Below are 27,915 nucleotides of genomic sequence, written 5' to 3' on the forward strand. Positions count from 1 at the left end.
GGCCACCACATTGAATATCTATTGGCCTGACATGTCGGGACACACTCTATTCCACTCCTTAATTGGAAACTGAAACCACGTGTGGGGGAGGGGGGTACGTGTACCTCACCCCTCGTGGTAATGTACATGTGCGTCAGTGAAAAAGACCAATAAAAATGTGTTAGCATGTGGACGTAATGTGCTGTTCCAGTCTCTTCTGTACCTAAGGTCCATTACCGTTCCCTTTGGATCCCTACGTAATTCGGTGCTCTCTGATACACACGATCGAACAGCGGAGGAGTGGTACTCAAACGTCAACTGTAGGTTACAATATCTCCGGATGTAATTAACATTTTACAAAGCAACAAACGGGCCAGATTACGTATTTGTTTATATGTTCAGATGTGCTAACAAAACTAACGAGGTTCCATTTAAAAACATAGGTTTGTGTTAAAAAACATACTTCCGTGCATTTTTGTATGGTCTGTTTTAACCAATTACACTAGCCCCTCTCCTCACGTTAGGTCTGTGGAATCGATTCGTCAGTATTTGATGTGGTTTACGAAATTTATCCAGCGATAATGTTAGGTGACTCACCCTGTATATATATGGCTAAATGCTTTTGACGTAACTGACAGATGTTGCACAATTCTCCACGTGATTATTACGTAGTTCACTTTTCAGCTGTTTTGTCTCTACCTCTATGAATTTCTTTTCAATCAGTTTTTTCAACTCCTTAAATACACATACACGAAATAATGAAAAAATATTAACAATTAAATACTGTATGAAATAGAAATCCTTTGGTAAAAGAACAGATATTAAATTTAATTGATGAAAGGAGAAAATATAAATTGTCGTATTACAGAAGAATGCTGAGGATGAGATGGGTAGATCACATAACTAATGAGGAGGTATTGATAGAGTTGGAGAGGAGTTTTTGGCACAACTTGACTAGAAGAAGGGATCAGCTGGTAGGGAATATTCTGAGACAACAAGGGATCACCAATTTAGTATTGGAGTGAAGCGTGGGGGGTAAAAATCGTAGAGGGAGACCAAGAGATAAATACACTAATCAGATTCAGAAGGATGTAGATTGCAGTAGGTACTGGGAGATGAAGAAGCTTGCACAAGTTAGAGTGGCATGGAGAGCTGCATCAAACCAGTATCTGGAATGAAGACCACAACAGCAACAACAACAACATATGAAATAACAATACATCCGTGTAATGTGGTAGCTAGTAGGAGTTCAAACGTGTGCAAAACGCTGCCTAGTCAAAATACAGGAACACTGATTAAATTCTTACTGAAAGAACAGTGAGGTGTGCGATTAAATTAATCCCAGCTGTGAAATTTCGTTTTACCTTCTTAAGCAACTAATTAATAGGATAATTAACCTAGAGAATAAAACTTGAAACGTAATGAAATCTTGAATCTTTGGTGTGTGATAGAGTGTTTACCAAGAGGGCTTATTGTTATACGTTCTGTCCATGACAGGTATAACATATTGTGCTCCCATGCTAATGACTATGTCACCGTGAAATAATTTTAAGCACATGTGGACTGTGGCATTGTACAGCCCATGGGCTTATATGAAGAGTCAGACTGGCAAGTTGCGTGCATCAGTTTATCCTGTATTAGTGTGTTGCACTTCCTCGTGTGTCACATTGAAGACAAAGAACTAATGTCGAAATACAGTTTTAATAAATTCAACGATTTCTTTTAGAAATCTACCTTACCGTCTTACTCTTATTGTCTCCACGCTACTGTCTTCAATAAACAGCACTCGTGAGTACATGTGTTTACTGAAGAACAATTTCCAAACAAAAGACACATCTAGCCAAAGAGAGAACCTTGTAAAGTTTTCAGTGGTTACTTTCCTTTTCTCGCACTGAGTCATTAGATCTATGATACTTGTTCACATTCTGATCGCTTTAAGGGAAAAAAGGGCAGCTGCTACTTAAAAGTGAGCGTAATAACAATGAATATTGGAAGGTTTTATTTTTCTTGCTAATCTGTTGCTCATTTCTTTACTACCTGCTTTGTTCCACAAGTAAGCTGATTTTCACTAACTGCTTATAGTTCAAGCTGTAGCGACAAAATTAAACTACACCTCTACCACAAAAATATAACTAAATAGAGTATGTGTCATATCACAAATCCTCTGTTAAAGTACTCCTTCTCCCTTTAACAGAAACACTTCAAGCATACACACACACACACACACACACACACACACAGACACACACACACACACATTCATGCATACCAAAATTTCATCCTAAAAACATGTGGCGAAATTTATCCAAGTGACGTAAATATAAAATGAAAATTACTACATAACGTTAATAATAAGTAAAGATGGTTTGGTACATTTGTTTCTGTGTATTACTTGGATCACATTGTCAATAAGTTTTGATTATGCTACCCACTGTATGTCAGTGTTAGGCATAGGTGAATAAACGTTATTATCAAGTTCTGCTGGTCCAATATGGCAATGTTGTTGTAACCAGATCCACTTTACACATTGTCCTGTAGAATGGGAATGTATCTGTGTCTATATTATCTGTATATCTTATGAAATTTATGTTTCAATGTTTGTATTTTCAACGTTTCCTCCTAACTACTGGCTTGTTTTAACTAAAGTTATTACACATAATACTCGCTATTGTGAAAGAAGTGCTGCTAAGTAATGACCACCTACCTTCCAAAAGAGGTGGGAGTGAAAAAAAAGCGTAACACACCAAGCGCAGAAATACACACTTGATTCATCTATTGTATGTGAACGAGAGCACTTAGCGACTTGCAGGATTTTCATACCTACTTTAAAACATTATCTAACATTTTCTGTAAAACCCCGCCACAAAATGATGAAAAAAAACTCTTTTTCGCTTAGTACTTTTTCGCTTTTAATGCAGCAGAAATGCCGTATCTGTCATGACCTTTAAATTTATAAATTATTAACCGCTAAGTACGTCGCAACACATTCCCACATGTGCCTCTGAATGTACGTGCAAATTATATCACTGTAAGACGCACCGTGCAGTAGATGTGGCGTCATAATCATTTAGCTGTGTGAGCTTTTCTTAAAATGGAGTGTAAATTACACAGATACTAGTAATCCAGTGTTACATAACGAGTGTGCTTAGAGACGTCCAACTAACGTTAAGCATAATTAGAAACCTTTGTTAAACGTCTTCTCACTTACATACTTGACATCAAACATTTAAGACAGTAACACATTTGTAAAGCAAGGTGACGTTTGAATAAGTGTTATGTAGGCAACCTCGGTTTCTGGAAGAATCGGGGTTTTACTGATTATACAGTGGGTTTAAGGTCCACCTCCATGAAAAAGAGGTGACATAACTCAGGGAACACAATCTAGAAAATGACCTGTAGATATCTGTTTCCTGTATTAAGTTGTCATGGAATAATTTTATAACTATGAAGGCCAATTTGTCACTTACTTATGCTGTTCATTGTGTCAACCAGATCGCGGGGATGAGCGCTGCACCGATCCAATAATTTTACCAATATGTTTCAGCAACCGAGGTCAGGACAAGTGGCTGAATACTGCAGATAAATTGAACATCCTCTCTAGACACGCACGCTGCAAGGAAGCAGAAAATCAGACATATATGCATGCAATGTATGTTTCGTACGCTTGTATTCAACATCTACTACTAAGTTCCTTCATCTATTTGATGTAAGCTTGGTAGATGTATTACTTACAATCTGGAAAGGAATAGTTTGGGGATGGGGATGAGGTAGGAGTGGGGAAGCTAATAAGTCGATGGAAAGAGAAGAATGGAAGAAGAGATAATAAGCGGGGAGGAAGAGATGTACGCAGAGAAGACCGAGGAGGAGTTGGGATAAAAGAGAGTAGAGGATGAGATAGAGAGAGAGAGAGAGGGAGAAGCCGCTGGCCGAAAGAATGGTATGAGGAAATGCACAGAGACTGGAGGGAAGAGTCATAAATCAATTTTCATGAACTATCGGGTTTCTCATCTAATAGTTTAATAAAGTTCAACCTCCAAGAAAGCTTTACATTTTCACTGTATCAAAACAAATATATTTGGTCACAACTGCTATGATTTCCAGTTCCACACTTTAAAAAAATCTACGTATATCATTTAAATACTTACGGTTGCGTCACCAACTGTTTTTGAATGTTGCGCAGATCTCTGACCTCTCCGTCGTAGTATATAGCCATCTTATGTTGTGGATTGCTGCCCCCAACATCTGGTTTAGACAAATTACATCAAAAATTATATGCCACCAAAGTAATTATTTCGTATATTAGAAGCATATAAAATATCATAAACATTTCAAGGGGTCTTCGGGATGAAATGTGACAATTTCAAACAGTATCTGCACTATAAACTTTATTTGTTCTGTTGCATGCGATTTATTAGAAAATTTATTGAGCACAAATTTAATTTAAGGGCTTCCTATTTCTTAATAGTCTTAGTTTTTCCCTTGAAATTTTATTGTTCACATTGTTTTAATCTATCCAGCGCTACAGTACATTGATATACTTCAGTCCGTACAAACGTGAGTATTCTGTATTAAGATTATTAATTCCTGTCATTAATTGTTGCTCTAAACTTCTCTCTACTCTACTTTGGATTCACTGCCTTGCACTGGCTAAGCTTCTCCAACTTTATGAACACGCCATCCGCGTTTAATGTCTTCGTACTTACTACTGAGTTTTCTCCAATTAGTGGTGGTGACCACACTTGAACATTGCAATCTGTTACTCAGCTTTCCTTCTGTGTACCCATATTCTTTGTTTACTGCATATAAATGATAATTGAATATAAATTTCATGTAAGTAAGAATAACTTATTTGCTATTGCGCATCGACACAACAACAAACCCCTAACGCTGTATGATATTTCCAAAATCTGACATCGCTTCTTACTGTACCGTTAAGCAACTCCTTTACAACACCTTTCACAACGCCACAGCACAAGTTACCACTCCCCCATTATTCGTTCTAGAATTTCATTAGCCGTCCATACTAACTGACTTCCGTACAAGCTACACCCTGCTTTTAACTGTCCTCGTCCCTTTCTCTGAAAAGCATGGATTACATTTATTCTTGAGTGAGAACAGCACAACTGAGTCAATTTAAAATAGTTTTTACTTCACACACCCTTCATACGAAATAAACATTCACGAACAATTCACATCTGTGTTAAAACGAATAGACTAAACAAGCATAAATAAATATACACAGGAAACAAAATAAAGGATCAAAGAACGTGTTTTAACAAAAAATAATAAGTACATAAAGATCATCCGTTTCTGTGTATCAAAATGCGTTATTGTACCTTACTAGAGGAGTCATAATGTACGTATATATTGTCATTGCCTACACATTGAGCCGCTGTTTAAGGCAAAGGTAAGACAATAAGTAACCATGAAGTTTTACGTTTTCCAAATTGTCTTTTTGTATTGGTCACAGGACTCAACATGCATAGATTTTGACGTACCAGTCATTTATGTTAGTACCTTCCAATATAATGTTAATGTTAAAATCTGTGTGTCATAACGTTTGTTGGCTAAATACCTGTACCATACTACTTTTTTAAAAATTATTAATAGCATTTCAATTTCGGAAAACATACACACCTCTAGTAACTGTTTACTACAGATAACTTTTAAATATGTAAGCCTCATCCTTATCCTTTTATAACTGATCTGAGTACATGAAAATATGTCTCCAGAATACTGTTTGTAGATCTACATCTATCTACATCTACGGGGATACTCTGCAAATCACATTTAAGTGCCTGGCAGAGGGTTCATAGAACCACCTGCACAGTTCTCTATTATTCCACTCCTGTACAGTGCGCGAAAGAATGAACAACTCTATCTTTCCGTACGAGATCTGATTTCCCTTACTTTATCGTGGTTATCGTTCCTCCCTATGCAGGTCGGTGTCAACAAAATATTTTCGGATTCGGAGTAGAAAGCTGGTGATTGGAATTTTGTGAGTAGATTCCGTCGCAACGAAAAACGCCTTTCATTTAATGAATTCCACCCCAAATCCTGTATCATTTCTGTGACACTCCCTCCCATATATAGCAATAATTCAAAACGTGCTTCCTTTCATTGAACTTTTGCGATGTACTCCGTCAGTACTAACTGGTAAGGATCCCACACCGCAGCAGTATTCTAAAAGAGGAAGGACAAGCGTAGTGTTGGCAGTCTCCTTAGTAGGTCTGTTACATTCTCCAAGTGTCCTGCCAATAAAACGCAACCTTTGGTTAGCCTCTCCCACAACATATTTCTATGTATTCCTTCCAGTTTAATTTGTTCGTAATTGTAATATCTATGTATTTAGTTGAATTTACGGCTTTTAGATTAGACTGATTTATCGTGTAACCGAAGTTTAACTAGTCCCGTTTGACACTCATGTGGGTGACCATAAACTTTTCGTTTTTTAGGGTCCACTGCCACTTTTCGTACCATTTCGATATTTCTTCTAAATCATTTTGCAGTTTGGTTTGATCTTCTGATGACTTTATTAGTCGATAAACGACAGCATCATCTGCAAACATCCGAATACGGCTACTCATATTGTCTCCCAAATCGTTTATATAGATAAGGAACAGCAAAGGGCCTGTAACACTACCTTGGTGAATGCCAGAAATCACTTCTGTTTTACTGGATGACTTTCCGTCAATTACTACGAACTGTGACCTCTCTGACAGGAAGCCACAAATCCAGACACATAACTGAGGCGATATTCCATAAGCACGCAATTTCACTACGAGCCGCTGGTGTGTCGAACAGTGTCAAAAGCCTACCGGAAATCCAGAAATTAGGAATCGACCTGAAATACCTTGTCAATAGCACTCAACACTTCATGTCAATAAAGAGCTAGTTGTGTTTCACAGGAACGATGTCTTCTAATCTCATGTTGACTGTGGGTCAATAGACCGTTTACTTCGAGGTAATTCATAATGTTCGAACACAATATATCTTCTAAAATTTTGCTGCATACCGACGTTAATTTAGTGGATTATTGCTACTACCTTTCTTGAATATTTTTATGACCTGTGCTAGTTTCCAGTCTTTGGGTACGGATCTATCGTCGAGCGTATGCATCAGAATTCTCCGCAAGGAACCTAATTGGTATAGCGTCTCCACCAGAAAACTTAGTTTCATTAAGTGATTTAATTTGCTTCACTACTCCGATGATATTTGCCTCTACGGCACTTATGTTGGCAGCTGATGCCGACTCGAGATTCTAAAAACTTTTCAGGCAAAATACAATTTATTTCGAGGTCTAACCACAGTTTCACTCACATTTTAGAGAGCACTTGATGCTTAAGTTGGGTAAAGGGGGGAAATGGACTCAGAAAGGAACATTTGAGTGACTAAGATCACAGTTATTTCTAGAAATGACAAGGCCTAATTTGGTAAACTTGTAACTGATCTGCGTTTTAGGTAGATCTAGTGACATGAGGATGCTTGCTTCAGTCTGACACCTAACATAGTCACATAAAACCTGATACATAAATAGTGAGAGTGAGTGCGTGTCTGCGTGCGTGCGTGCGTGTGTGTGTGTGTGTGTGTGTGTGTGTGTGTGTGTGTGTGTGTGTGCGTGTGTGTGTGAGTGTGTGTTTTTGTGTGTGCGCATTATTACCATACAAATACGCCAGGGACCTCGAAGTCTCGGTAGCGCCATTTCTGAGCTGTGAAGCATGTAGGGTTTGAAAAGGCTCTGCTGACTGCCCTTTAAAGAAAGCCTGGCTAATATTCTTGAGTACACATTTCAAAATGAATGTGCAAGCACAGTTGCAGCATATTTTTATCATGGGTTTCATATGCGATTTAGGAATGAAAATAGGTTGTAGATGGACTTAGTTATATTCATGATTCTTAAGAATCAGTTCAAAAGCAACACCAAAGTCAAGACTACACTTGTCCTGTATTAGACCACACGATAAACGAAAACTTTAAAGTAAAATGAAGATTCTCAAGATACAAATCCTAAACACATTTAAATGAACAGGATTATGATGTAGTCAGTAGTCCTACAATACGGAAACAATTTAAATATCGATTCTATAACTGAATCATTGATCACTTGCAGACTTGTTTCAGAATGGCAGTTAAGTCTGAACGTAAGTGGCACACAATATTACTCCCAGATGGAAAATGCATGCCCCACCGTCGCCATACGTCGGTAGCTCGTAGCCTGAGAATGTTTATCAGAATGTAACCACAGTTCAAACATCATAGTTCACGAACAAGCTCCAACCCAGTCGTCCAGAACAGAACAGCAAAGGAAAACCGATGACTGTCTACAGATAAGGAAATACTCTGTTTTTATATTTCATTCAGTTAGTTATTTATTTTTCTTTGGCGAGGGGGGGGGGCGGCATGACTGTCTTCAGATAAGGAAACAATGTGAAATTATGGTGAGCATAAGTTTCAGCGTGAAATGAAATCCAGTAAATACGGGAAAGAATTCAAACAAAATGGAGTATACTGAGTCGTTAAGGGATCCGATCAGCATCACGGCCAGGTGAAAACCAAGACCTGATTACCGAAACTTGAGGTAAAGCCGCTAGGAAGCATATTCATGAAATTTCATTCATTACTCTTTAGAAAAAACTGAATCTCTCCTGTTTCTTCAGTTTTTTCGGAAATTCGTTCCTCTCATGCGGTTCCAGAGCGCTGAAATATTGCCGTGACTTCCTACCAATGGCTGATAATATATCACCGTCAGTCGATAGACTACTTGGATTACTTCTCTTGATTCTTCGTTATTGCGTACAGACTTACACGAACACACATCCAGCAGCACCCTCGCTGTTTTTCGCAGCACGATAACGGTTGCTGTCGTAATACAAGGAAGCTTATTCCCTTTAGGAGGCTTCAGATGTCTCCAGAGTGGTCGCAGAGCGGCAAGAAAGTTAGCTCTCCCATTATGTTCCTCACGGGTTGCTGGCTTAGCGAAGGAACGGTGTTTTTCTAGAGCAGAAGGACCGCTAGCGACGGATCCCCTCTCTCAACAATAAGCATTTTCTCTATAAGCTCTATCCTATGGGAGACTCTATTCTTCTCTGCACCTCCACCTTCTCCGTCGCTCACACTTCGTGAAAAGGTTTCTTCAGACCACCAACAAGTGCTTAATGGTCCGTCTTTTGTGCAAACCCGATGCATCACATTCACAGGCTGATATTCTTTCGCATTAACAACCAATGGGCTTTTTCGCCGAGATAGAGCAGGTGCTGTGCTTTCCTGTAAATGTACCAATAACTGAGCACCACATGGAATTTTCTTAGTAATGTTGACAATAATTATAATTTTTAATCTAAATAAATTTTGATTTCGTATTAGATCGCAACAGGTCTTAATGTGCAGCAAGCTATGTGCGTATTACCTTTGCTTTTGCAGTAATGCTGTATATTAGTTTGCTCCAGAAGTAAGTTTTAAGCTTTCTTTAAGAAAATAGTGGTTTTACATATTTATAATATAGCGCTTATGAATTAGCAACTACATCAATTGACCGGTATTCACATAAATAAAAACTTCCTTGTACAGTTTTGCATTTGTGCCAAAACTATTTTCTCATCTCATAACAGAAGGCTAGCGGCAATATCTGCAATATCAAAAATTCTATTATTCCACTTTTTAGATTTCTCTTTTCGGGTTATTAACTACCAGCATTTAGTTAAAATTATTATTTTTTCTGTTTTATAAATTTAATTAAAACATGAGGATACTGGAATTACATATATTATTTATTACGAAAAATCATGCATTGTAAGGTTCGATGGTGCGCCAGGAAAATACGCGTAAAATATAGATAATTTCCTAGTCATACCTAACATGAGTTCACTACTCTAAACAAAATTAAGTCGGAGCCAAGAATTATGTGCGTATAAAACATTTCCCCTAGTGAACAAGCTGATAGACCTTTTAACGCATTCAGGAGTCACTCATAGCATGTATCCACTATCACGTGCTCATATGCCACACCCGTGACTCAAGCATCTGACCAACTCGGGGATTGAACGCTCACTTCTTCGCACTCATTAGGTCATTGTAAGTTTCTATCAGCTCTCCGTATAGTACCACACTCGACGCTTTCGCTGATGCACAACCCTACCATAAACTCTGAGAAACAAGAAAGCCATTGATTCTGTACAATAACTCTTACAATGACGGCCAAAAATTTTAGGGGCCAGCTTGGTGTTTTATTCTTGCAGTTGTTGTAACCACAGCAACTGCACGATGGTGTCAAAGACTGACGGCATACCCTGTCCACATGGCTAGCGTTCTCTCTAGAAGGCTGCTGACACTTCTGAAATGTAATGCGTCGCACCAATTAGGCAATTTAATACGCAAGAGCAATGAATACACATTTGAATACACAAATTTGTAACTTTCATGGATTTCCACAGGAGAATGACTAATTATTTAGTCAACGGTGAAGGGTGTGTTGTTTACGATTAGTTCGCAGCGGTTTCTTGCTTGGATCTCAAATGACCCGACGTTGTTCCCTATATAATTACTTTAGGCGCTTTCAGAGCTATTAGCAAGCATAAATATGTTCTAGACTCCCCAGTGACATCACCCAAAAATTTTCAATTATTTCTTAGGCACGGCATGCTTCCACAATACTAGGGATCGGGCACCATCTTCGCACATATGGACTACGTCGTCTCCTATTAATTGAAATAAGTACGATTTGAAAAGAACACCTTCTAGTTATTTATTTTCTAGTTTATATATACTTATTAACACAGTTCCACGTAATACTGATGTATTCTCTGGCTCCAATACGGAAACTAAAGAGTGAGTGGAGGTCGAGTTTAGTGAGCAATTCTGACAAGGATAAAGGTGGCCCCCAGTTGCTATTCCACACATTTCTCATCAAAAACGTGCTGTTGATTATCACTATATGCGCTATCAGTACTTTTGTCACTCACTGCTGTGTTACTATTATGCATTACTTTCAACGGTTTTCATACTGTTGTTGTTGTGGTATTTCGTCCTGAGACTGGTGTGATGCAGCTCTCCATGCTACTCTATCTTGTGCAAGCTTCTTTATCTCTCAGTACCTACTGCAGCCTACATCCTACTCAATCTGCTTAGTGTATTCATTTCTTGGTCTCCCTCTACGATTTTTAACCTCCACCCTGCTCTCCAGTACTAAATTGGTGATCCCTTGATACCTCAGAAAATGTCCTACCAACCGATCCCTTCTTCTAGTCAAGTTGTGCCACAAACTCCTCTTCTCTCCAATTCTGTTCAACACCTCCTCATTAGTTATGTGATGTACCAATCTTATCTTCAGAATTCTTCTGTAGCACCACATTTCGAAAGCTTCTATTCTCTTCCTGTCCAAGCTATTTATAGTCCACGTTTCACTTCCATACATCGCTGCACTCCATACTAATACTTTCAGAAACGACTTCCTGATACTTAAATCAATACTCGATGTTAACAAATTTCTCTTCTTCAGGAACGCTTTCCTTGCCATTGCCAGTCTACATATTATATCCTCTCTACTTCGACCATCATCAGTTATTTTCCTCCCCAAACAGCAAAATTCCTTTACTACTTTAAGTGTCACATTTCGTAATCTAATTCGTTCAGCATCACCCGACTTCATTCGACTGCATTCCATTATCCTCGTTTTGTTTTGGTCGATATTCATCTTATAGCCTCCTTTCAAGACATTGTCCATTCCATTCAACTACTCTCCCAAGTCCTTTGCTCTCTCTGACAGAATTAGAATGTCATCGGCAAACCTCAAAGTTTTTATTTCCTCTCCATAGATTTCTATACCTTCTCCTAACTTGTCTTTTGTTTCCTTTACTGCTTGCTCAATATATAGATTGAATAGTATCGGGGACAGGTTACAACCCTGCCTCACTCCCTTCCCAACCACTTCTTCCCTTTCATGTCACTCGACTTTTATAACTGGCATCTGGTTTCTGTACAAATTGTAAACAGCTTTTCGCTCCCTGTTACCACACTGCCCAAGTTATTTCTGGTCAGCAGATATCACTTACTTTCGCAAATAAATTCCAAACAGATATCGTTGCATACCAATTGTTTTATCAGACAATTAATCGTACGACACGAGAAAGAAATTGTTGTTTCCATATGTCTCTTTAACATATATGTTATAGTGGGGAAGACTTTCAGAGTTCCTATTGAGACTTACGCAGTAAAATAACCAATGACAGACCGAGCAAGGAAGACATCAAAAGGCATCCCTAGACAAGAGAAGTCTACTAATATCAACTATCGGCCTTAATTGTACGTCTGGAGCAGAGCACTGTGGGAAAACCGGAACAGAAGAGAATTGAAGCATCTGAGATGTGGTGCTACAGACGATTGTTGAACGTTAGGTGGACTGGTAAGGTAAGGAACAAGGAAGTTCTACGCAGAACTGGAGAGAAAAGGAATATGTGGAAACAATGAGAAGGCTAAAGGACAGGATGATAGGACATCTGTTAAGACACGAGGGAATAACTTCCATGGTACTAGAGGGAGCTGAAGAGGGCTAAAACTGTAGAGGAATGCAGAGACTGGAATACATTCAGCAAATAATTGAAGACGTAGGCAGCAGGTGCTACTCTGAGGTGAAGAGGTTGGCACACGAGAGGAGTTCGTGGCAGGCCGCATCAAACCAGTCAGACGACTGATGACCAAAAAAAGAAAAACACAATGACACCAGCAATCATACCACACAACTCCGAATTCCGCTGGAATTAGTGAACAGTTGCAGCTTTCCTACCTACAGGAGGAATGTGCCAGGAAAATAAATCATTGAAAAATAGAAGTATTTCTACTTGTTATATCATACAATTCTGAACAAAACTGGTTGTGCTTCCATTATTTTCACCTATATTTTCCCTTTTTGTCGTTTATGTGGTATATGTTAGTAAATACAAATACAAAATTGGGTAACCATTCTATATCGTCCAATCCAGAAAAAGGATACACACGGTAAGCAGCTGTAAAGCTATACTAAAAGCACATGATGAATAACCGACCTGCTATCGTCGTTTAGGTTTTACACGATTTTCCTTAAATAAGGTCAGGTGATTACAGTGATGATTCTGTTGAGGAGCAAGCTTATAAGCAAGATTATTACTCAAGGAAAGATCTAATATTATTACTGGAACTACTTTGCACGTTCTTCAAGACGTAAGACGTTTGTGCCGATGATGATGGTTTCACGGCAGCGTCAGCTATTGGTGGCAAAAACAGCTTTTCCATGTTCTGGCTGTAGAGTCGACTGAGAGACGGCGCGACGTTGTAGCGTAAAGCCGGTGCGCCTGCTCTCCATTAACGACCATTGTTTTACTGACTACACAGTGCCTTTACTGCGGCCGTTAATTCCCATCAGTCCCCTGTTGCGCCTCGCTCCCTCTCGTCACTTGAACGCCTTCATTCTCGTAACAGAGGATTTTAAACAGAATCCGAGAATGTCAGCAGTGTCGCGCATACGCGTTCTGTTCCTTTGCTAAATTATGTTCAGAACTGAAGTTAATCCGAAAATTCGAATTACGCATTGAATATGGAATTCCCTGAATATAACGAACACATTGCCAAATGAATAAACTGAGAAAGGTTTCAGATACATTAAAATAAGTATTCCATGTCTCTCATCGAAAGTGGTTCACCACTTTGAACATCCACCGCCCCCCTCCAAAGGCTGAATAATATAACTTAAATTCGTACTTGAGACTAACGTGCATATTTTAAGTTAGCATTCAAACTTATACAGCTAAAGCACGGCATACAGAGAATCACAAACACAATGGAAGTACAAGCCAAGTTCAAACTCGGGGGCCCTAGGAACATAAGCCAGATGAAAGGAAGTTTTAAATTCACAATTTACTGCAGAAGGTTCCAGCTCCAGTTTCATATGTATCTACAGAGCGGGAGGTTACGTGTTCATCTTTTCCTGTGGTTTTCCCGTAGTATGTTTATTAAATTTCGTGTGGCTGCTTTTATTTTTAAGTGGTTTCCTTCTGCCTTTTTGTAAGCATAAAATCACTCATTTGTTCTTCTTTTTACTGAGGACCCATTTTCGTTCATTTAGTAAAAAAGTTAGTGTGCCTCCATCTCTCGGTAGAAACATATCTTCAGAGCACTATGTTAAGTGTTTCTCTTTTCCTCGTAGTACTTTTACTAAATTTCGTGATTGTTTTATTGAATGGTTATAAGCTCTCATTGTAATTGCAGGCAGTCAGTGGCACAGATTTCGTTTCTTCTGAACAGCCGCAACATAACTCACTGGGGCGTCCATTGATGAAACATCACCATGGTTGTAACTCCCATAGCTACGATCTGTCTGTTTTAAAAATTTACTTCTTCAGTTACTTTTAGTTTACTTTTTCCGTCTTGCTTTGACGGGTACAATGAGTAGTGACACAAATAAAGGAAAGGTTCAGGACCGGAATTAAAATTCAAGGAGGAATGGTATCAACGATAAGATTCCCTGATGACATTGCTATCGTGAGTGGAAGTGAATAATAAGTACCGGATCTGCTGAGTGGAATGAACACTCTAATGAGTACAGAATATGGATTGAGAGTAAATCTAAGAAAGACGAAAGTAAATAGAAGTAGCAGTAATGAGAGTAGCGAGAAACTTAACATAAAGATTCGTGATAACGAGCTACATTATGTTAAGAAATTCTGCTACCTATGCAGTAAAATAACCCTTGACGATCGGAGCAAGAATGCATAAGAAGCAGACTGTCACAAAAAGGGCATTCCTGGTCTACTAGGACTTTGAGGAAGAAATTTCTGAGAATGCACGTTTGGAAAACAACAGAGCATGATTGTGAAACATGGCCTGTCGGGAAACCGGAAGAAAAGAGAATGGAAGCGTTTACTATGTTGTGTTACATAAACTTTGATAACTTGGTGGACAGATAAGGTAAGAAATGAATAGGTACTGCGCAGAATCGGAAAGGAAAAGAATATGTGGAAAACACAGAAAAGAAGAAGCGACAAGATGATGGGACTTCGTTAAGAGATCAGGGAATTATGTCGATGGTACTAGAGGGCTCTGGAAAAGGTAAAAACTATAGAGCAAACCGGAGACTGGAATATATGCAGCAAATAATTGAGGATGTAAGTTGGAAACGCTACTGTGAGATGAACAGGCTGGCACAGAAGATGAATTAGTAGGGGCCCACATCAAGCCTGTCAGAATAGAGGATTGTTGACTCAAAAAAAAAATAAGGCGGGTAGGACGTGTGCATTCTTTCTGGGCACGCTGGAAGAGCAGGCCACATTTCGCTAACAGCTGAATACGCTTCTAGGGATGTAGCGGGGATGGAGAATGGGACACAGGTGTAGGCGGTAGTGCGTTTGTGTCGCTCGACGCGGAGGGCAATGGTGTATATTCGTCTGGCCTCCACCGTTCATCTCTTCTTCAGCACGTTCCGAACAGGAACACAGGGGTAGGAGTTTGCTGGTTATTGGGAGCTCCAACTGTAGACGTGTTACAGAGCCCATTAGTCAGACAGCTTTCAGGTCTGGAAACTATGTGCACTATGTACATCTTACCTCTTCCAAAATGTTGAGGCGGTCTTCACTGCGGCTATCGAGTGTCCAGGGGACAATCGTCTGTAAGTTGTGGCTCTTGTCGGAGCCACGGACGCCTGCCGCGTGAGGACTGAGGCTATTTTCACTTCATACACGTGGCTGGAGGAACATGAAGACTGCTGTGCCCATGCATGGGCTGCAAGCAGAGCTCGCAGTTAGCAGCACTGTTCCCAGGGTTGATCGGGGTCGACACTTTGACGCTCTTGGCTCCAGATTTACTAAACTGCGTTATCGTGTGGGGGCCTGTGGACTCCCCTTGAAAGGTCGGGAATGCACTACACAAAGGAAGGAGCTACTCGGGTAGTAGATTACTTGTGGGGTGTCTTAGGCGAGACAGTAGTTTGAGGTTGTCTGATCAACATTCGCCAATCGGTATACAACGAAGGAAACCAGACGGTCAGAATAAAGACACTTCGACCATCTTTATTTTATCAGTAACCTAACGTAGTATTCGTAATAAAGTTCCCGAATATACTGCCCTCCAGAAAAGTTCTCAGGCTCAAATTATTATTGAGAACTGGTTGAAACCCGAAGCGGAAAGCTCTGAGATATTTGGTGACTAATAGAACGTATATCGGATGGACAGATTAGGGGATATTGGAGGTGAGGTGTTCGTAGCAGCTGACAAAAATATTGTCTCTATTGAGGTCGATGCCGAGTGTGAAAGTGAATTTACATGGCCGCTTATGACACGTCTATGTGAAATCGGCTTAAGTGTGGCATCTTTTTCCAGCCACCCCATTCTTCTTGTCAGTTCTAAAGGCATTCAAAGAATGTCTATGTTGTGTAATGCACGTACTTATAGTTGGAAGGCGCTATAGCTTACCGTGTGTGGACTGGGATGTCTATTTTATCAGTGCAGAGAGACAGCTGTGCGAAGTCCTATTGAACTCGTTTTCCGAAAACTGCCATGAGCAGCTGGTTCGAAAGTCCATACGCAATTGAAATATCTTAGATCTTGTACCTACAAATAAGCTAGTCCTTAACGACAAACTCAGTTTAGAAACAGGATTAGCGATCACAATGTCATTATAGCAACTACGGTTACGAAAGTTAAAAAAGTGAGTCAAGAAGACTACGAGAGTATGTATGATGAAAAGAGCAAATGAGCAGATAAGCAGTTGTTGGCATCTAACTTAGACGGTGCATTGACATTACTTGGTCCCAATAAGATAGACGCAGAGAAATTAAGGGCAAAGCTAAAGGAGAGTGTAAATCGTTGCCTGAGACAGCTGAGTCAGCAAGAGCATAGAACTACTGTCACCATCATATAGTAGCAAAAGATCTGACGGAGAATCCGAGGAAATTCTAGTCCTATTTAAAATCACTAAATGGGTCTAAAGCTTCCATCCAGTCATTTGTTGACCAGCCTGGTGTGGCAGTTGAAGATAGCAAAACGGAAGCCGAAATTTCAAATTTCATGTTAAAATAGTCATTCATACAGGAAAATTGTCGTTTGGCCTTCGAACAGACTACCGAATGGGCCACATAGTAATAAACATCCCTGGCGTAGAGAAAAAATCAAATGTGTGTGAAATATAACGGTACTTAACTGCTAAGGTCATCAGTCCCTAAGCTTACACACTACTTAACCTAAATTATCATAAGAACAAACACATACACCCATGCCCGATGGAGGACTCGGACCTGGCGTAGAGAAAGAACTGGAAGAGTTGAAAACCAAAAAGTAACCAGTTCCGAATGGAACCCCAGTTGGGTTTTTCAAGGAGTACTCTACAGCATTGTCCCGGTAATTAGATTCCCTCTCCCAGCGCAACGAGGCGACTATAAGAAAGGCACTGGTGATCCTCTGTATAAGAAGAGCAAAAGAATTGACCCCAAAAGTTACACCCCTAACTCCTGTTTTCTACAGAATCCTTGAACGTATTCTCATTTCGAATGTAATAAATTTTCTTCAGCCCGAGAGGCTTATTCCACGAACGAGAATGGTTTTAGGAATCATCGCTCTTGCAAAACTCAGCTGGCCCTTTTCTCACATGAGACAATATGAACAATGAATGAAGGACAACAGGCAGATTCCATGTTTCAAGATTCCCGGGAAGCTTCGGACACCGTGCCCCCTTGCAGAAGGTGCGCACATACGTACTATGTTCACAGACATGCGACTGACTCGATGACTTCTTAAGTTATGGAACCCAGTATGTTTTCCTCGACCGCGAATGTTCAGATACAAAGGTATCTACAGGAGCGTCCAAGGGAAGCGTGATAGAAACTCTATTATTCTCTATATACATAAGTGATTTAGCGGACAGAATGGGCAGTGTATGCGATTTTTCCTGATGATGTTGTGATGACGGTATGTTGTCATCGTTGAGTGGCTGTATGAGAGTACAAAATGATCTAAGCCAAATTTCTAGTTGGTGTGATGAATCACAGCCAGCTCTGAATATAGAAAATTTAGGTTAATGCTGATGAATAGGAAAAACTAAGCCGTAATGTTCGGATACAGCATTAGTAGTGTCGCTCCCGGCAGTCACGTCGTTTAAATATTAGGACATCACACTGAAGAGTGATATGATATGAAACAAAGATGTGAGGACTGTGGTGGAGGTGGCAAATAGTCAACTTCGATTTATTGGGAGAATTCTAGAAAGTAGTTGTTCAACTGTAAAGGAGAGTGCACATGGCATGCTAGTGCGATCTGTTTTTGAGTACCGCTCGAGTGTTTGAGATCTGTATCAGGTTGGACTAATACACCAAAGCATTTCAGAATCTCGCGGATGGATTAGTTACTGGAAGGCTCGAACTACACACAAGTGTTACAGAAAAGCTTCCGAAACTCAAATAGGAGTCCCCGGAGGGAATACGACATTCTTTTTAAGTAACGATACTGCAGAATGACTCTGTTGCCTCCAACATACGAGACATTTTAACTCATACGAAGGAATTTAGACAGTCGTTTTTCCCTCGTTCTGTTTGCGAGTGGAACAGAAATGGTAATGACATATACCGGTACGGTGTACCCTTCGCCATGCACCGTAAGTTGAATTGTGGTGTGTCTATACAGATATAGGTGTAGCTGTAAATGTGTCCGAGTCTAGCAGTTGTAACTTAGAGAACATACTGCGCACAGCAATAAGTTTTAATTTCTCTAAACCAAAGCTTCAATTTAAAACACATGGCATCTACTAAATAGTGTCCCATGAACTACTTAGCTGCTAACGATTCCTTTAAGAAATCAAACATTAACAGTAACCGTCCTGTCTATGAACGACTTATGCTGAGAATTAATGAGCCGGCGATTCCATCGAGCAGTAATTAATTGGCAGTCTTTTCTAATGAAATCACTAAAAGGCAATTTAAAGAAACTACAAGAACAACAAGAAACAACCGAACTGTGTTTTCTCAGTGCAGTCAGTATATCGGCTAGTAAATGGAATATACATGGAAAGATATTAGCGTAAAACTAATAATGGCCATTGCAGGACACAGGACGAGAACCAGCTGAAACAATGAAACCACAGGCAAGGAATAGAGTTTATTTCATAGACTGCAAAACTGATAGTGAAGTTTGCTCCTATCCAGCATGACAGAATGACTCCATCAGACAAAACGCCTTCCAGCGTGAAGCCAACACAAGGGACATACCATCCTCAGGACATCACATTTTGTGAGCCACACAATGAAACTACCCATTGGGTTTACGCCGGCAGACGGCTCGATGCTTACTTACATACTGGATGATGTATTCCTTAGTGCCAGAGAACCAAGAAAAGCAATGAAGAAAATCGTGCCTCCCCCCCCCCCCCATTCTTAGGTACAACAAAACTTGGCGACTCGTAAGACCATGCTTAGTGTGTAATAACCTCATCCTGCAACTGATCTACAGTAGGAAGAACCTCCTCAATCTTAGGGATGATAACCTATCAGAGGATCTGATACAGAATACGGCCAGTAAGCCCCAATCTATCAGTAAACCCTTCAGCAACTTGTTGAAAATCTTCAAATATACGTTTCCTCTGAGAAAGATCTAAACGGTTCAGATGAAATGGACCATCCCCACTACTAACCCGAATAAGCACTCTGTTGAGATTTGTGATGGCAAAACGGTAATATAATGTTCCCATGAGCTTAAAGAAATATTAGCTTTCCGTAAAATTACTAGTACGGGGGATCTCAAATAAAAAGTCACAGCCAAAAATCACTGGAGCAGTAAGCACTTTAACAATCGAAACAGCAAACGAGGAAGAGAAACTGTCTGCTTTAAGTAGCAAGCGGCTCTGACAAAGAGCAAACGAAGCACTGCCATTAGTTGCCGTTCATATGTTACTGGCACGAGATGCCCGGCTAAATGCTTCCACGCCACAATAACAACGATAGTAGTTGCTGTCTAGCAAGCAGCCTGAATCAAGTGGAGAGCACAAACGTTGAGAATTTATACAAACACAAATAAAAGGCAACGAATTACCCTGATTACCTGCTACGTTATGAACACAATGCGGCATCGCGACTAGGTGTCTTACGTTCCACTGCACAGTGGTGTCATTGTTTCTCCTGCTTGCAACCTCTGACCACATGATTTGGTTGAGGACACTGGAAACACATCATCCCCTGCCCGTACCGCTGCCGTAGAAACTTCATTATCAGCAAAATCATTATTTTCAGTTGTGGAAATAACTAGAAACAGCTCTGCAAAGGTGTCAAGCTTATCAAAAAATAGTAAACCATTGCGGCCTTTGGCCATATCCCTTTCAAGATGGCATGTACCTCATCTCTCTCCAGAAAATACACCTCGAGAGCAATACAAGAAAGGCGAGTGGTTTCAACAAAAAACTCAAATCATCACACCTTACTTGCACTCTAAAATAATACGCATTGACCAACTTTTCTTTCATCCGAATCCCTATTTTCCGTTTGAAAATATCCCCATATAGAGTTTAATGAGCAACCCGTACAGTCTGCGTTCGGCTGCAGTGGGTCGAGGACGTACGCTGAGTCCCGCCGTGCGTGACCGTGAGCGCTTGCTTGTGTTTACATTCTCGAAGCGCGAGTTTTATTTGTTCCATGTTCAGTGCAACTATGATGCACACATGGCGCTACGATACGATCAGAATTACTTTCCAACCAGATCACGTGCGTCCTCGAGCCTATGAAATAGAACTGTTTATACGCGACGATCTTCCATCACATCCGACGACTGTCGTCGGATTAAATTTTTCTATAACGGTGAGCGTCGTTTGTGTTACAATGAGCAGTGCAGAGTTCTGCGCGACAGTGGTGTCTAAATACGCGAACTCAGATTTAGACTTTCTGCCGGGCATATCGGTGCAGTGACGGTGGATCATGCAATTACGGGCCTGACGACTGTCGGGGAATTTGAGCTCCCCTTCGAGGTCCCAGACGAAGTTGTCAAGGACGCCTTCCGACCATATCGCAATGTCATCAGCCACGTTGCAGAAAAGTGGCAAACATTCTCGACGTGTAAAGTCTTGAGCTCAAGAAACATGTGCCGTCCTATTAGAACATCGGTGGCTGTCGTGCAGTCATAATGTACGACGGTCAACAGCTTACCTGTTCCGGATGTGAGCAGGAAGGCCATATTCGATCGGGCTTACAACTTAGAAATATGCAGACACCTGTGGGAGACTCCGTTTCGGGGACGGGGACGACAATCCTGCCCCTCAAGCACGCTCCGACGACGATGCGCACCATAAATGAGGACGAAACGGGCGGTCGGGCACACCCATCGACGTCAGAAGGCCAAGAGAGTAAGAGAAAGAACCCCCGATGCCAACCCAAATGTCACCCCCTCCACAGTAACCACAGCAGCAACAGTCCCACGGAATCCAGACGCAACATAACATTGAGGGCGCGAAGGACGGGGACGTGAACATAGTCCCGACCGCGGCTTTCCTAGAGGAAGGTGATACGACGCTGGATTGCCTCCCACATTCGGATACGGATGTGTACGTTCGAAAGCAACGTTCGCCTCGACGACAAAAGCGACGTCGGTGGACGCCTTCTGACGATTGCCTCCTAGAAACGTCCGGTTAAGAAAGCGACATCTCGTCAGACGGCATGGATACTTCGCCTGCTGAGGATCTAATTATTGCAGACGGTTCGCTTGCCCATATCACGAGTGCCCAGTTACTTCTTGCACCACAGATGCAGCAGGCCGCATCGATCGATGGCGCTCCTTCCACCTCTTCCAAAGACAACGTGATTGAAAGAGATTTTGGTGCCGATCAGCTACACAGTGTCGTGTGGCACCCACAGTGGTCGGACAATTTTGAGGAACTTCCTGGAGAGGGCCCGGGTGACAGGGAAGGGGGTGGCATTGGCAATGCCACTCCTAGCGTGTAAGACATAATCTGTAACGGGTTCGGTGGGTCTGGCAACTCCTGTAGTTATCTTCAATCGCCTTGGTATCTACCCTAGGAAAAGAGGCAAGGCAGTACACCTCTCGCCTTGCCACAATCAATATCAATGCGATAAGGGCACAACACGAACTAAAATGCTACAACCAATGTTCGATGCGGCGGACATCGACGTGGCGCTCTTACAGGAAGAGTGTGTCGTTAATTTCCCTGACATATACGGATATACCCACTCCTCTTCTACCGATTGTAGTGTGGCTGTCCAGCTACAGGATGGCTTGGCGGCTTCGGACGTACTGTACCTACCGAGGGCAAGAGCCATGGTACTAACTGTCTACTGTGTAAGACTCATCAATGTATATGCCCCTTCAGCATCAGGGAGACGAAGAGATAGGACCCGCTTTTTTTCGGAAGATGTTACGCGTCTCGGTATGGGCCGCATAGACAATACGGTGATCGGAAGACATTTTACCTGCACTTTATCTCCGCCTGATCAGCAGCCACATCAAGTCCCGTGTGTGCGGAACTGGAAATGCTAGTGCTTGACCTCCACCTGCTAGACACTTGGCGCTACTTCCATGGCCCACCTCCTGGTTACACCAATTATACGAGTCATTCGTCAAGTCAGTTACATAGGATTTACCTCACAAACACCCTTTCGACGGCGACGAGAGTAGCAGAGCTCTGGCCTACTGCATTCACCGACCACACATCCTGTATTTGCGCCATTTTCCTCCAACCTGCACATGTCTGGAGCAGTAGGCCCCCATGGAAATTGAACGTCGTTTTTTACACCGTCCTACGGGAATGTCCTTGCTATGGACCCTCAAGTGACCCACAGATCATAGTCAACACCTTAACCTTTGGTGTCTGGTCTCCGAGACACGCTCACTGGTGTACAGTTTGGCGGCTGCATCTATCGCTGTACCGCATATGCGGATGATTTGATGAGCGTCATACGTGGAGCTGTCGATATGGCTGCAGCTTTGGACTGGATTGTAACCCACGGTACAGCTTCTGGTAGCCAAATCAACGTTGACAAGCCTGTCGCCTCGAGCATAGGGATTGGGCTACGGTAGGAACACATAGCCCTCTTACGCTTCAGCAATACTGTCCGCTGGTTGGGCTTAGATTTCATGAACGACATGGGACGCGTCACGACGCTCAGTGATAGACGCCTTCTTAACCAAATTCGGGCCGGAATGGCAAATCAACGCTTTGCGATCCTTCAACATCGTACAGCGGGCGCATTCTGCTAATGTATACCTTGTGTCCCGCATACCTCATGTCGCCCAAACGCTACCCATTCCGAAACCCTTGATGCGTAGCATTATGGCAGTGCTGGAATACTTCGTCAGCGCTGGTATGTTATTGGAGATCAGATACGTATTTCTTACCCTCAGCAAGGATAAAAAGGAAAAAGGTGATCTCGGCTTAGTTAACGTCCATGACAGGGCCATTGCGCTCTCTGTTAGCTCACTTTATGTCTGCTGAGCCCTTGTCCTAGAAGCCTTACGAGTTTGCTTCTGATGGCGCTACGACCTGCTTCACTAAGAGCCTAGGTGTCGCTACAGGACATCCAGCGCCCCTCTTTTATATACGACGTCCGTATTTAGGACAAAATTTGCAGTGTAGCGCTCACGACACCAGGAATGGCCACAACTCGACGCCTATATCACGACATGCTGCAACGCCACCCCATAAATGTGGTCGAACTAAAATATCCTGATGTACAGTGGCACGTGGTGAGGAAGACTACACGATGCCATGCTTGATACCGAAGTTGTTTCCCTGTGGTACGTAGTCGTTAATAGAAAGCTGGAGACGCAAGACGGCTGTACAATATTCACATGGCACAATCGACCAATTGTGTAGGTCGCAATACAGTACATTCAGACTAGTACCACCTCATCTATGGAGAGGCGGAGCCGGTTGGGCACCTAGTGCAGCAGATGTTGGCTTATCTCTTGCGAGTTACGCCGGAGTATATATATGCACGCACGTTATTGTTTCCGGATGAGACATTTTACCCCAAGACTCGGACCAACTCCATCACTTGGATACACGTAGACATGAGGTCCATTGCTTCTATCGTGACAGTGACCAGAATTTACTTGACTTCTGGCTCTACTTGCAAGAAAGACATCATGATATTGCCGTTCATACCTGGTATCGACGATGCTTCGCAAACTACCTATGGAGTACCTTTTACAGCCTGCGGTGTAGTTGGAATGTTCCAAGCAGTGGCAGATGAAGTCAGAACTAAGTGCAAACGATCATACATTAAACTATCTTTGTCAATAGGCGCAGTCGCGGGGAAGCCTGACTACGAAGTAGTAGCTTTATTTTCATGTTATTTGTGTTTACGGGACTGATGACCTCAGACGTTAAGTCGCATAGTGCTCAGAGCCATTTATGTTTACTATCTTCGATGGTGTCTTCATTCTGTTACTTTTCCAGTCTGCACTACCTATGACTGGTAGCACATTGATTTCTATATAACGAAAAAAAAAAACCTTCCGCACCCTACTAGAAATACCCTTCTCTCCTTCCTTTCATCGTGTTTTCGTGGGTTGGTGCACACAACGTTAGTCCAGTAAAGTATGCTTTCTTCACATTTTAGATTGGGGGGGGGGGGGGGGGGGGTTACATTACGTATAGTTAGGAAGGCAACAAGTGAGGAGGTTGTTAGGCACGGACACAAGTGGCGGTGCCCCGTAGGGATGGCTATGATTCTGTTTTATTTGCTTTTGTTAGGTACCCAACAAGAAATTCCTTAAAAATACCGTGGTCTAGGTATAGCGTCTTTCACTCATAACCAAAACGCCTGGGGTCCTGGGTTCCAATCCCACCGCTGCTTCAGTGTTGATTAATAATCAGCACTGGCTGCCGAAGACTTCCGGCATTAAAAGTTACCCTCATTCTGCGAATGTCTTGTCAAAGACTGCGGAGGAGTGGATTGAGGTTCAGGGCACTCTCTTGTATTTGGGGTGGGAAACTGACCCTAAAGGCAGAAGAATCAGCAATGATCAACGACATGAGAATGCAGAAGGCAACGGAAGCCACTGCATTAAAGACACATAAAATGCATTGACTAGAAGAAGAGATCGGTTGGTAGGACATGTTTTGAGGCATCAAAGGATCACAAATTTAGCATTGGAGGGCAGCGTGGAGGGTAAAAATCGTAGAGGGAGACCAAGAGATGAATACACTAAGCAGGTTCAGAAGGATGTAGGTTGCAGTAGGTACTCGGAGATGAAGCGGCTTGCACAGGATAGAGTAGCATGGTGAGCTGCATCAAACCAGTCTCAGAACTGAAGACAACAACAACAACAAAGTGCTTCTACAGAACATGTGGCCTGTAGTTGAAGAAGTGTCATGATGATCTTTCCATTCGCAAAAGATTCCGGAATAGTCTCCTGTTCCGATCCTCGAGAGTCGTTGCCAAAAGGGAGGTTTCAATGATGAAAATATTGAATAATCAACGAAAAGCTAATGTTCTACGGGTTGGGACGTGAAATGTCAGAAGCTTGAGCGTGGTAGTGAACCTAAAACATCTCAATAGGGAAATGGAAAGGCTCAAATAGATGCATCTACATCTACATCTACGTCCATACTCCGCAAGCCACTTGACGGTGTGGGCGGAGCATACCCTGAGTACCTCTATCGGTTCTCCCTTCTATTCCAGTCTCGTATTGTTAGTGGAAAGAAGGATGGTCGGTATGCTTCTGTGTGGGCTCCAATCTCTCTGATTTTATCCTCATGGTCTCTTCGCGAGAAATACGTAGGAGGGAGCAATATACCGCTTGACTCTTCGGTGAAGGTATGTTCTCGAAACGTTAACAAAAGCCCGAACCGAGCTACTGAGCGTCTCTCCTGCAGAGTCTTCCACTGGAGTTTATCTATCATCTCCGTAACGCTATCGCGATTACTAAATGATCCTGTACGGAAGCGCGCTCCTCTCCGTTGGATCTTCTCTGTCTCTTCTATCAACCCTATCTGGTACGGATCCCACACTGTTGAGCAGTATTCAAGCAGTGGGCGAACAAGCGTACTGTAACGTACTTCCTTTGTTTTCGGATTGCATTTCCTTAGGATTCTTCTAATGAATCTCTGTCTCGCATCTGCTTTACCGACGATCAACTTTATATGATCATTCCATTTTAAATCACTCCTCAGGAGTACTCCCAGATAATATATGGAATTAACTGCTTTCAGTTGCTGACCTGATATTTTGTAGCTAAATGATAAGGGATCTGTCTTTCTATGTATTCGCTGCACATTACACGTGTCTACATTGAGATTCAATTACCATTCCCTGCACCATGCGTTAATTCGCTGCAGATCCTCCTGCATTTCAGTACAATTTTCCATTGTTTTAACCTCTCGATACAGCACAGCATCATCTGGAAAAAGGCTCAGTGAACTTCCGATGTCATCCACCTGGTCATTTATGTATATTGTGAATAGCAACGGTCCTATGACACTTCCCTGCGGCACACCTGAAATCACTCTTACTCCGGAAGACTTCTCTCCATTGAGAATGATATGCTGCGTTCTGTTATCTAGGAACTCTTCAATCCAATCACACAATTGGTCTGATAGTCCGTATGCTCTTACTTTGTTCATTAAATGACTGTGGATAACTGTGTCAAACGCCTTGCGGAAGTCAAGAAACACGGCATCAACCTGTGAACCCGTGTCTATGGCCCTCTGAGTCTCGTGGACGAATAGCACGAGCTGGGCTTCACTGACCGTCTTTTTCGAAACCCATGCTGATTCCTACAGAGTAGATTTCCAGTCTCCAGAAAAGTCATTATTCTCGAACATAATACGTGTTCCAAAATTCTACAACTGATCGACGTTAGAGATATAGGTCTATAGTTCTGCACATCTGTTCGACGTTTCTTCTTGAAAACGGAGATGACCTGTGCCCTTTTCCAATCCTTTGGACCGCTTCGCTCTTCTAGAGACCTACGGTACACCGCTGCAAGAAGGGGGGCAAGTTTCTTCGCGTACTCTGTGTAAAATCGAACTGTTATCCCATCAGGTCCCGCGGCCTTTCCTCTTTTCAGCGATTTTAATTGTTTCTCTATCCCTCTGTCGTCTATTTCGATGTCTACCATTTTGTCATCTGTGCGACAATCTAGAGAAGGAACTACAGTGCAGTCTTCCTATGTGAAACAGCTTTGGAAGAAGACATTTAGTATTTCGGTCCTCAGTCTGTCATCCTCTGTTTCAGTACCATTTTGATCACAGAGTGTCTGGACATTTTGTTTTGATCCACCCACCGCTTTGATATAGGACCAAAATTTCTTACGATTTTCTGCCAAGTCAGTACATACAACTTTACTTTCGAAAGCAATGTAGTAGGTGTCAATGAAGTGAAGTGAAGTATTTATGGTCATACGAATATAGGGTAATCTCAACAGCAGCACTAAATGGTATAACGGGAGTAGGATTCCTTATGAATAGGAACGTAGGGCAGAGAGTGTGTTACTGTGAACAATTCAGTGACAGGGTTCTTCTTATCGTAATAGACAACAAACCAACACCAACAACGATAGTTCAGGTATACATGCCGACATCGCAAGCTCAAGATGAAGACATAGGCAAAGTGTATGAGAATATTAAAAGTGAGATGAAAATCTAATATTCATGGGGGACTGGAATGCATTTGTAGGGGAGGGGGTGGTTGAAATGTTACAGGAGAATATGAGCTTGGGACAATGAATGAAGGAAGAGAAAGACTAATTGAGTTTTGTAACAAGTTTCAGCTAGTAATAGGGAATAGTCTGTTCAAGAATCACAAGAGGAGGGGGTACACTTGGAAAATTCAGGTTGATAAGGGATGATTTCAGTTAGATTATATCATGATCAGATAGAGATTCCACAATCACATACTGGATTGTAAGGTGTACCCAGGAGCAGATACAGACTCAAATCACAATATAATTGTAATGGGGAGAAGGCTGAAGTATAAGACACCA

The sequence above is a fragment of the Schistocerca gregaria genome, chromosome 5, assembly GCF_023897955.1.
Source record: "Schistocerca gregaria isolate iqSchGreg1 chromosome 5, iqSchGreg1.2, whole genome shotgun sequence".
NCBI lineage: Eukaryota > Metazoa > Arthropoda > Insecta > Orthoptera > Acrididae > Schistocerca > Schistocerca gregaria.